Here is a 10,935-nt window from a genome sequence, read left to right on the forward strand (position 1 = left end):
TAACTGAGAACTCTCCGGATATCCAAAGGATAAACAGGTGCTCCACGTGGCTCATACTTTTCTCCATGGGACACAGAACCTGTTGTTGTCCGGATGCTAGGGGAGAAGGGAAAAACCCCACTGTTTGCTACGGTTGATCTCCACTGTTCAGGGACACCAGAGCCTTAGGGTACAGAGCTGGCTCTGTGTCTCTTCATCTCTGCTTCTGGTAATATCACTGTTTTGGGCAATCCTTCTGTGTGTGTACCAAGGGCTGGTGTCTGTTTGTCTCCATCTCTCTAAGTAGTGCTCTTGCTGTCTGCCACTCTCTGGACACCAGTGCTCATACGAGAAGTTTACATGAGAAGGCAAGCCCTGCTCCTCCTTAGTGAGTTGCACGCATGGGAGATCAGACTTTGTCAGTCCACACATTCGGAGAGTGCTTTCTCAAACTCGAAAGTCAACAGTGGGCGGTCACTGCTGAACTGCAGAAGGTGTGGTGCGACCCTCCCTCCCTCGCTGGACAGACGTGAATGCTGCAAAGGCCTCAGGTACCTTGGCCACACTTTGCACAGATGGAGAAATGGGACATGGCCTGGGGCCTGAGGGAACTCCCTGAACATTATTTGAATACCTGCCAGGGAGATGGTAAGGACAGCTCCCCATTAAGTTCCATGACACACTGGTGCCAGAAACATGCACGGCTGCCAATTTACCCTATCGAGGCCCTTTCAAAGTGGTTCTGTTCTCCATGTGAGAACACATTCAAGCCTGCCCGGTCACCCAAGCCTGTGGGGCTGGGAGCAGCAAGAGGATCAAGCTAAGCCATCCGTCCTATAGTCCTGATACCCAATATATGTGTTCTGCAAAGTGTACAAAGAGTGATGATTCAACCTGGAAGACTGCAGGTAGCAGGTGCTTATGCTGCAGTTCTGGTCCATCACTGAAACCACGCAAAAAAGGCAAGGGTTGCTCATGCTCATGGTAAGGTCAGGAAAGTATGCCTGGCACTTGGGAAGGATGGAAAGGCCCTTGTATCCGGGAGTATAAGGGGCTGTGGGGTCACCCACCATGGCTTCTGTGTCTGGGATTGCAGCCTGTTCTGTGTCTCAGACCTTCTGCACTCTCACTGGTCGCCCCCAGGCACTTTCTTCCGGCCTCTCCTTTCTGCCAGGTATCCTTGCTGTACCACTGTGATTCCACTCAGAATTTTGCTCACTCAGTGAGATAGCGGGGATCAGTAAGTACCCTGGCTTCAGTGCTTCTGCTCGCTAGAATCTACGTACCTTTTCCTACGGCTTTCATGTTTTCACTATTCAACTTCCATCACCTGTTAGGTCTGTTCTGACAGTGCATACTCATCAGCGTACTGGCAGGTGCATCTGCACACACATGTGTGAACACACTAATGTCCCTGAGAGGAAACTTGCACATATGCAGAAGTACAAGCTTTCTTCTCCAGGAACATGACTTTTGGTAAGCATCTGACTTTCTTTGTCCTGGCTATTTTTTTTTTCGCTTGCTCATCAATCATGTCAGGTTGCACTTCTAACTCTGTGAGAGCACCAAGAGTGTTTGAACCACCCATGCTTCACTGACTTACTAAATGCCAAGACTCTCTTCCAGTTGCTCTCATTGGGGCCAGGTAGGTCTTCATACAATCAGCTATACCTGCTTGCCCACACAGCTGAAGTGCCAATGAAGCCATCTAGAACAGTCACTGGGAAGGCAGGGTCCATCTGAGTGTCATCTGGGGCAGATCCGCTATGACAAAATCAGAGAATCTGCTCCAGCAAGACTGCCAGAATCCTCCCTCAGGTGCAGCCATGCTCCTTTGCCCGTCTAGACCCACAGCCAGGGACATGACCCCAGAGGAAAGAAGGAATTCACGTCAGGACTTTCAGCACGAGCCATGGGTTGGTTATCTTTGGCAGGACTGCTATTGCCTGGACCCTGACCCTGAAAACCAGCAGGGTTCAAATTGACCCCAGGGGCTTCCCTGTCTCCCACTCTCCAGAGGTCCCTTGGGACATGCAGTAAGCCCACCATTCTTGCTTCCTCCCTGTTCCCTCCCTCATAGGCACATCCTGGCAGAGTGCCACATATGGACACCCACCCCTGCACTTTCTTTGCCTACCTGCACTGCCAGGGAGGCTGGAAGTGCCTGGAGCCATGCCACCTTCACACCCTGTCTCTCCAAGGATGCCTGTGTTTTTTCACGGACAGCCTACCTTAGCTCATCTTGTGTTGGGCGTCACATAATGTGAGTGTGTGCCACCCTCATGGAAAGAGTGTGCTGGCTGATGGGCTGAACCTGGGCAGCACAGGCCCAGGACGTTCCTGGTGCTCCTCCCATGTGTGGAACAAGACTCCAGTGCAGCAGACAATCTGTGCCTCATTCTCCTTTGGGTCTGCCCTTCTCTGCAGGACCTTAGCCTCCTCACCACCCCAGTCCTGCCGTAGCCACGTCCACATTTCCACAGAATGGCCCATGTGCCCACAGACTGAGGGCTCTACAGCCAGTGGTTTCAAAGACCCACCCCATCTGATTTGTCCTGGGTGAATCCTCAGAGCATGTAACCCCTCTTCCCGGTCCAAACAAACACAATAGCAAGGTAGAATTGGTGAGTGTGTTTTTGTATTTGGTCTTCATCTCTACGTCTGCCCTAGTCTGGACACACACACACACACACACACACACACACAAACACGTCCGATGCAAGCACATGCGTGTATACACACACATGCTCAGCATAGGGACACAAACCCAAACAGGAAACAAAGGTGTTTCAGGAGGCTGTGTTTCCCTGTTTGTGTTTGTGCCCCCATGCTGAGCATGTTTGTATACACACATGTGTTTGTGTCGGCTGTGTGTGTGTGTGTGTGTGTGTGTGTGTGTGTGCATGTGTCTGGCCCAAGGAAGATGTAGATATGAAGGCGACAGGAGAGCAGGTGCTGAGCAACCATAAGAGGAAGCACGAGGCGTCCCCAGTCTAAGGGTGTGTGGTCGCTGCAATGTCGGAGATGGAGTGAGTACGCACCACGTCCTGTCCTTGTGGCTTCCTGTCTACCTCATCCCGAGCTCCTCCACATTTTCCCAAGGTAGCCTGAAGCCACTTCCAATGCAGCATGTGTGGTGGTGCTGAGCCACCGAGTGGTGGATGTGGACATTCACGAAGATCCCAAAGTCAGCACACAGGTGCACTGGGACCCTGGAGAGGACGCCCTTGCAATGATAGGCCTTCCCAGGGTAAGGGGCAGGAGAGTAAGGCCCAGGCAATCTCAAACTCAGTGAGCAACAGGAGGCCAGGGGATGGCAGGACCCATGGAAGGATGATTCTGACAAAGAAACTTAATTCACCCTGCCTCTAGTAGTGTCACCTAGGACTCTCACTCTGCAACCACAACTGACTTGAGGGGACTTGCTTCACTCAAGGACACACTGAATTCCAAGCCCCCATTCTCAGCAGGCCACTTGTTACATGCATGGCCCAAATTCAGACTCCGCAGCCAGCCTGCATGAGACTGAGCATCCCCATTTGGGAAAGGACAGTGTCCCAGCTAGTACAGGGCTGTCCCTTCATGGCCCACCTCCAGACCCCTTCACCACATGTGTTTCTGTCATGGAAGAATCTTCTCTCCTGGGGTAGTCCTTCTGGGGATCATCCCACTCGTCTTTGCTGATAATCTGCTGGCAACACTTTGCTGCTGAGCAAGCTCAGCCCTGGGCTGACCAGGATCCAAACCCTCACACGAGCAGCCAAGAACTCCAACAACGATCATCAACTGTATCAAGGACCAAAACAATACCACCTCAGCAATCCTGTCTGATTCTGGGCAGTTGCGGCCTGACAATCCGTTGAGAAAGTTAAGGCTCCTGGTGTCCAGCCTGCAGCTGATGCTCCCTGTTCAAAGTCCCAGAACCAATGGACTGGAGTGGAACGATGTCCCCTATTCCCTACAGGAAGAGAGGGGAGATGGGTGTGGATCCCATAGGTGGATCATCCACACCCCTGCACACCCACAATCATCATTCCAGGATTCACGTTTTACCAGTGATGTCAAGGTAATACTCCTTAATGATCACTCTTTTCAACAAATAGGGGTGGTCCCGAAAGGAAAAGATCAGCTTGCTGCATGACCGTGGTTGACTCACACCTGTACCTGCTAGGATAGGGAGGAGGGAAAAGGTGAAAAGCTTCTAGGGTCCTCAGCTTGACTCCCAGGCAGGCGTTAACAGCTTCCACAAAGCCTCTCCAAACTCTCACAGTATAGGAACATGGATAACATCATCCTTCACACCCACCAAGTCCCATACCCACCTGTCCTCAGTCTCCCTCACTGACATTCAAGTCGATCATGTAGCTGAGAAAGTCTTTATCTTGGTCGCTGATCATGACAGAAGCTTGAGGGTGGTTCATAATCTTCCTGAGGTCAAGGAGCCATTTATGCCACATGCTGGGCCAAGAAGAGCCAGGAGCATCAGCCCTAGTCTGGGGTGGAAGAAGGACACGGGAACAGGCATCTTCAAGGATGCTGGGCACTTCTGTTTTACCCAGCCACTACTGATGAGCTCAGGCCCTGCCATACCATCAGACAAGCTCATGGCTCTGTGTTCCTGGTGGTGTTCTTCATCTGAGGTGGTCTGCATTCCTCAGGCAGGGGCTGTTTCTGATAGCTATTATTTCCCAGACCTGTGTATGCTGGGTAGGCATGTCACTGCTTACATGGTAGGACTTACAGTCATTACAAACCATCTCTGAAAGCAAAGGGGTTGGTGTTGGCTAGTGTATGTCTACATATGTTTGTGTGTGTGTGTGTGCATGCGTGTGTTACTCCCAGATCTCAGTTATTTTCGGAATCATTTATAATGATTATTATAATTATTATAATTATTTATTATAATCATTTATAACTGTCAGCTAAGGCTGCCCTGGTGTACTGTCTCTGGTCTTTTTCTGACTTAGAGGCTGTTCCTCCTCAGATCAGGCCTGAAGTAGACACACAAAGTCAAGGCTGCAGCACTTACAGGTGTGGCCCTGCCCAGACCCTACTCAGCTGTGCCTTTGGAGCCTGCCAATTGCCCAGTACCACACTTCCTTCAGGGTCCACCAGCACCCATCTTGCCCCCTCCTGCTCCTGCCTCTGCACCTCCACCTCCTCCTGAGCAGCGGACCACAGGGAGTAGCAGAAAGGATACCACGTTGGCCCAGAAGCCAGGGATGCCATGGATGATGGCACTCTTCTGAGCCAAGTCACGCTTCCTCCTCTCATGGCTCTTGCACGTGAACCAAACGTAGGCCCTGCAGGTTTTCTCAGGCTCAGAGCTCAGATCCCCTTGCAGGGTCGCCAGTGCCTGCAGCACATCTAGGGCCGGAAGCTCACTCGGGCCTCCAGGCCTTTCCTGGCACTGCTCCTCCACCGTCTCTCAGCTCCCCAGGGACACATCCGGCACAACCTCCACATCCTCAAAGTTGCCCTCTGCAAGCAGCTGGAAACCCCATCTGATCCCTGCCACGACTCCGTCCACCTGGGCCTCACCGTCCTCTCCTGCCTCCACTCTGAAGAGGGTGGCATCTTCACCTGGTGTGACCACTGGTGGCTGTAACGTCCCAGCCATGCACAGCATCACCAGGACAGGCCATGGGGCCCCATTCCCCTGAACACCAGGCTCACACCTAAGGAGGTCTGGGGTCCCAGGACGCTCCCACATACCTCTGACCACTTCTCACACTACCTTTGGCTCTGGCCATGACCCCAGCCTGGGTCAGATGCTAAGGGACAGGACATAATAGCATCACAGCAAGTGGTAAGCAATGGTGGCCCAGGGTGCAGTAATCCCGTGGGGCCACTAGCGTTTTTAGTGTGGGGTGTGGGGCATGGTTCAGAGGCTATGGCTCGTGTGTGTGAGGGGTTGGCCTGAACTATAGAAACGGATGGTGGCAGCCCAGAACAGGGTGAATGGGCCCTGGGACATCAGGCATACAGGCGGGCTCTAGGCTGTGAGCCACACACAGGCAGCTGACCCAGATCTAGATCAATGGCCTAGAGGGGGGTGGACAGCACACGATGGACACACCCCTAGACCGGAAGGCATCTTCCGTGGTTCCTGGGATCTGCTCCACTGCGTGGCCAGACTCTGCTCCAGAGAGCTAGCAGGTTTTGCATCTGCCGCTACCTCAGGCGCTGTCATTGGTCTGGTTCTGGAAATTCCAACCACGGATTCCTGATCCACAATCCAAACAGCACACTCCTGTGTCCCACAGGACCTTCAATAACTGTGAGCTCTCCCTGAGTATCCAAAGGATATACCGGGGTGCCAAGTGGCTGAACACTTTTCTCTATAGGAGACAGATAGACTGTTGCTGGCCAGATGCTAGGGTGTAGGGAAAAAGCCCACCGTTTGCCACGTTGATCTCTTGTTCAGGGACAGCAGGACCTTAGGTATAGAGCTCTCTGTCTCTTTGTCTCTGCTTTGGCATAGCACTGTTTGGAGCAATCCTTCCTTGTGTGTACCAGGGCTGGTGTCTGTGTGTCTCCTTCTCTTTAAGTGGTGCTGTTGCCGTTTGCCACTCTATGGACACCAGCACTTATAGGAGAAGCTTATCCTTGGAGTGAAGGCAAGCCCTTCTCCTCCTGAGTGAGTTGCACCAATGGGAGATCAGATATTTTTAGTCCACTGGTTTGGAGAGTGCTTTCTCAATCTTGAAAGCCAACAGTGGGCAGTCACTGCTGAACCGCAGAAGGGGTCGGGTAACCCTCCCTCCCTCACTGGACAGACATGAACCTGCACAGGCCTGAGGTGGCTTTGGCCACATTTTTCACAGAGGGAAAAATGGGGCATGCTCTGCTGGCATGAGGAAGCTCCCTGAACCTTGTTCAAATTCCTTCCAGTGAGTCGCTAAGGACAATTCCTTTAAGCTCCGTGATTCATTGGTGCAGGAGACATGTACGTCTGGCCCATTTACCCTATGGAGGCCCTTTCAAGTGTTTCTGTTCTCCATCTGAGAACATGTACCAGCCTGCCAAGTTATCCAATCCTGTGGGGCTGGGAGCAGCAACAGGAGCAATCTAAGCCATCCATCCTATAGTCCTGCCCCCTATATATGCTTTCTGCAAAGAGTACAAAGAGTGGATGTTTCAGACTGGGAAGACTATGCAGGTAGCAAGTGCCTATGCTGCCGTGCTTGTCCATTTCTGAAAACCTCACATAAATGGCAAGTGTTGCTCATGCTCATGGTACAGTCAGGCAAAGAATGCCCAGTGTTTGAGATGGATGGAAAGGCCTTTGTAGCTGCATGTCCAAGGGGCTGTGGGGTCACCCACCGTGGCTTCTGTGTCTAGGATTGTAGCCTCTTCTCTGTCTTGGATCCTCTGCACTCTCACTGGTGGCCCACAGTGAATTTCTTCCTGCCTCTCCTTTCTGCCAGGCTTCCTGGGTGCACCACTGTGATTCCACTTAGAAACTGCTCACTCCAGTGAGATAACAGGCATTGGTACCCCGGCTGCCAGTGCGTTCTCATGGCCTGAGTATGTACCTTTCCCTAAGGCTTTCATTTTGTTCGCTATCGACTTCCATCACCTGGCTCGGTCAGTTCCAACACTTCATATTCACAAGTGTACTGTCAGGTGATTTTGGCTCACATATTCACACACATGTGTGTGTACACACTAATATCCCTGACAGGAAACTTGCAGATATGCAGAAGTACAAGCTTTCTTCTCCAGAAACATGAGTTTTGGTAACCACCCGAGTTTCTTTGTCCTGGTTATTTTCTTTCACATGCGCATCGATCATGTCAGGTTGCACTTCTAACTCTGTGATTTAGCCTCAAAGGCTACAAAATATGGGCATTTGCTCCTGACAGGGACCAATCTGCAGAAAATGGGGCAGGTTGGAAACGCTCGCCCTGGACAGCTGAGTGACAGGCACCTGCGTTCTGCATTCTCCCATCACCTTGGACAGCTTCCCAGTACCAGTTAGGCTATTCTGATCCATTGTCTGGTCTTCAGGGGACCAGAAAACAAGGACGTCTGGGCTCAACTGACTTGGAGAACTGTCTTCTTGGTGTGCACCTATCTAGGTCATTCCTGGTCAAATTCGTGTCCCTTTTGCTAGCCTACCACCCCTTAGGGCCCACAACATTTCTGAGTGAGGCCCCCTGTTCTTTCTATCTGTGTGGCTTTCAATGTGCACCTGTCTACCTGTGCTTCCAAGTACTATCTGCCATTAGCAGGAAAAGGCCAAAGAGATGCCCAAGCCTCCAAGGGCCCCCAGGGACTGTGATGGGCCTGTGTGTGATCCAGTGCTGTGAGGATTCGTTTTTTATGTTTGGAAAAACCAATACAATATTGTAAAGTAAAATAAATAAAAAAATATAAAATTTAAAAAAAAAATTCTTCGTTTAGATGAAGATTGTTTACAACCCAGTGTGTGTCCATTGGCTGGACATGGTCCTTGGAATTTTGCTGATGGGTTTGGACCCTAAACTTCAAAATGACTGCAAGAAGGTAGAAAGACATTGAGATGTTGTTCTACAAAAGCAAGAAGAAAGGCACTACTGCCAAAAAGATGACTAAGAGGGAACAATAATAGTCTTCTGTCATTGGAAAATATAATGGTCCCAGGGAGAGTATTTAGATAATATAAAAAGCATTCTTGGGAAAGAACATTCAGACTCTCAGTATCACCTAGGACTATCACACTGAGGAAGACTTGCTTCACACAGACACACCGAGTTCCAAAGCCCTAATCTCAGCAGGTCATGTGCTACATGCAGGGCCCATAGTCTGGCTCTGCAGCCAAGCTTGCATGAGCCTGAGCATCCCCATTTGGGAAAGGACAGTGTCCTGGCCACAACACGGCTGTCCCTTCAGGGCCCACCTCCAGACACCCGCCCCACATGTGTCTCTGTCAGTTACCGCTCATGGCAGAACCTTCCTTCCTCGGGGTAATACATCACAGGATCGTCCCACATGTCTTGGCCAATGATCTGCTGGCAACACAAGCAAGGTCAGCCCAGGGCTGACCAGGCCTAGACACTCTCGTGAGCATCCAAGAACTCCAACATCAGTCATCAACTGTATGCAGGCCCAAAGCAACCCCACCTCAGCAATCCTGTTCGATTCTGGGCAGTTGTGGCCTGACAACCCATTGAGAAATTTAAGACTCCTGATATACAGCCTGCAGCTGGGTGCTCCTAATTCAAAGTCCAACAACCAGTGGAGTGGAATGGAATAACATGCCCTATACCCTGCCAGAAAGACAGGGAACACAGGGGTGAATTCCGCAGGTGGATCATCCATCCCCTTACACACCTACACCTCCATGAAAGCCATGTCTTACCAGTGATGTCAAGGTAATACTCCTTAATGATCACCATGTTCCAGAAGTAGGAGTTGTCCCCAAAGGAAAAGATCACCTTGCCGTTGGACCTTGATGGCTCCGCACCTGCACCTTCTAGGACTGGGATGAGGGTAAAGGTGGCAAGCTTCTAGGTGCCTCAGCTTGCTTCCCATGCAGGCATTAACAGTTTCCACAAAACCTCTTCACATTCTCACATCACATGAAACATAGATACCATGATCCTCCCAACTCCCACACCAAGTCCCACACCCACATGCCCTCAGTCTCCCTCATTGACCTTCAAGTTAATCTTGTAGTTAAGACACTCTTTATCTTGGTTGCTGATCATGACAGAAACTTGAGCGTGGTTCATAATCTGCTTGAGGTCAAGGAGCCATGCAGGCCACATGCTGGGCCAGAAGAGCCAACAGCAACAGCCCTAGTCTTGAGTGGAAGAAGCACATTGGAATAGGAATTTCCAAGGATGCTTTGTACTTCCACTTGCCCAGCCACCACTCATGACCTCAGGGCCCTGCCATACCATCAGACACACTCATGGCTCTGGGTTCCTTGTGGTGTTCTGCATCTGAGGTGGTCTGCATCCCCCAAGCAGGGGTTGTTTCTGACCGCTACTATCCTCCTCCTGACTTGTGTGTGCTTGGCTGGTAGTGTAATGTCACTGCTTATCATGTTCAGCATTTGCAGTCCCTGTGGCACCCTGCATCTTCAAGCAAGGGGGTGGTGTGCATGTGTATGTGTGCAAGTATGTGTGTGTGTATGTGTCTTCAGCAAGAAAGCCCTTAGGTCTCTGACCTGCCTCCCTGTCTTCACAGCAGATGGCAGGCATGTGTCTGAATTTGTCTGGCACTCAGAGCAGATGAGAAGAGCAGCCCCTTCCAGTTCCTCTTTGCTGGTGGACCAACTCGTGCCTTTGGCATTGCACTAGTGAGAGCAACTGCAGGGGCTCTGGACTGACGCGGCAAGGGTCTTGGACTCCCGCTCTCTCAGCTGTTTCCTGGGATCATCCACATTTACAACAATAACTGTCTCTGGTGGCTGCTCTGGTGTACTGTCTCTCATCATTCCTGACCTAGAGGCCTCAGGTGATGTTCTTCCCCAGATGCAGGCCTGCGGGAGACACCCAAAGTCATGGCTGTGACAATCACAGCTGTGGCCCTAAGGGACTCTTATCAGCTGTGCCTTTGGAGCCTGCTTCTGCCTCGGACCACACTTCATTCAGGGGGTCTCCCACGCCTGCCCTGTTCCCTTGCGATGTAGCCTCACCTGTTTTTAGCAGGATCTTCAGCACAATCATCTTGAAGGTGCCTTTCCCATTCTTTAATTTGGCTATAAAGCTCACAACTTTTAACAGCACACTAACACAATTTTTCTAATGTGCACTGTGAAGAGTTTGATAAGCTCTTGTTGAGTTTCTTGGTTTCAGTTAGAAAGCCTGCATTACTCTTAGGGCTCTAGAAGCTTCGGAAACAAAGGAAAGACAACAAGTATTCCAGACTAATTGGATGATGATATAGATTTCTAAATACTTAACAGATTCTGCTTCCCGCCACCTAAAAATTTTACTCCTAACTCCTGAAGATCTTCATGAT

General features: G+C 50.9%; 1 pseudogene; it reads right to left on the minus strand.

Annotated features, from left to right (window-relative positions):
* Nucleotides 1–3,570: 3,570 nt before the first annotated feature.
* Nucleotides 3,571–10,640, minus strand: LOC108635398 (annotated as a pseudogene).
* Nucleotides 10,641–10,935: the final 295 nt, after the last annotated feature.

This window comes from Capra hircus, unplaced genomic scaffold (genome assembly GCF_001704415.2).
Source record: "Capra hircus breed San Clemente unplaced genomic scaffold, ASM170441v1, whole genome shotgun sequence".
NCBI lineage: Eukaryota > Metazoa > Chordata > Mammalia > Artiodactyla > Bovidae > Capra > Capra hircus.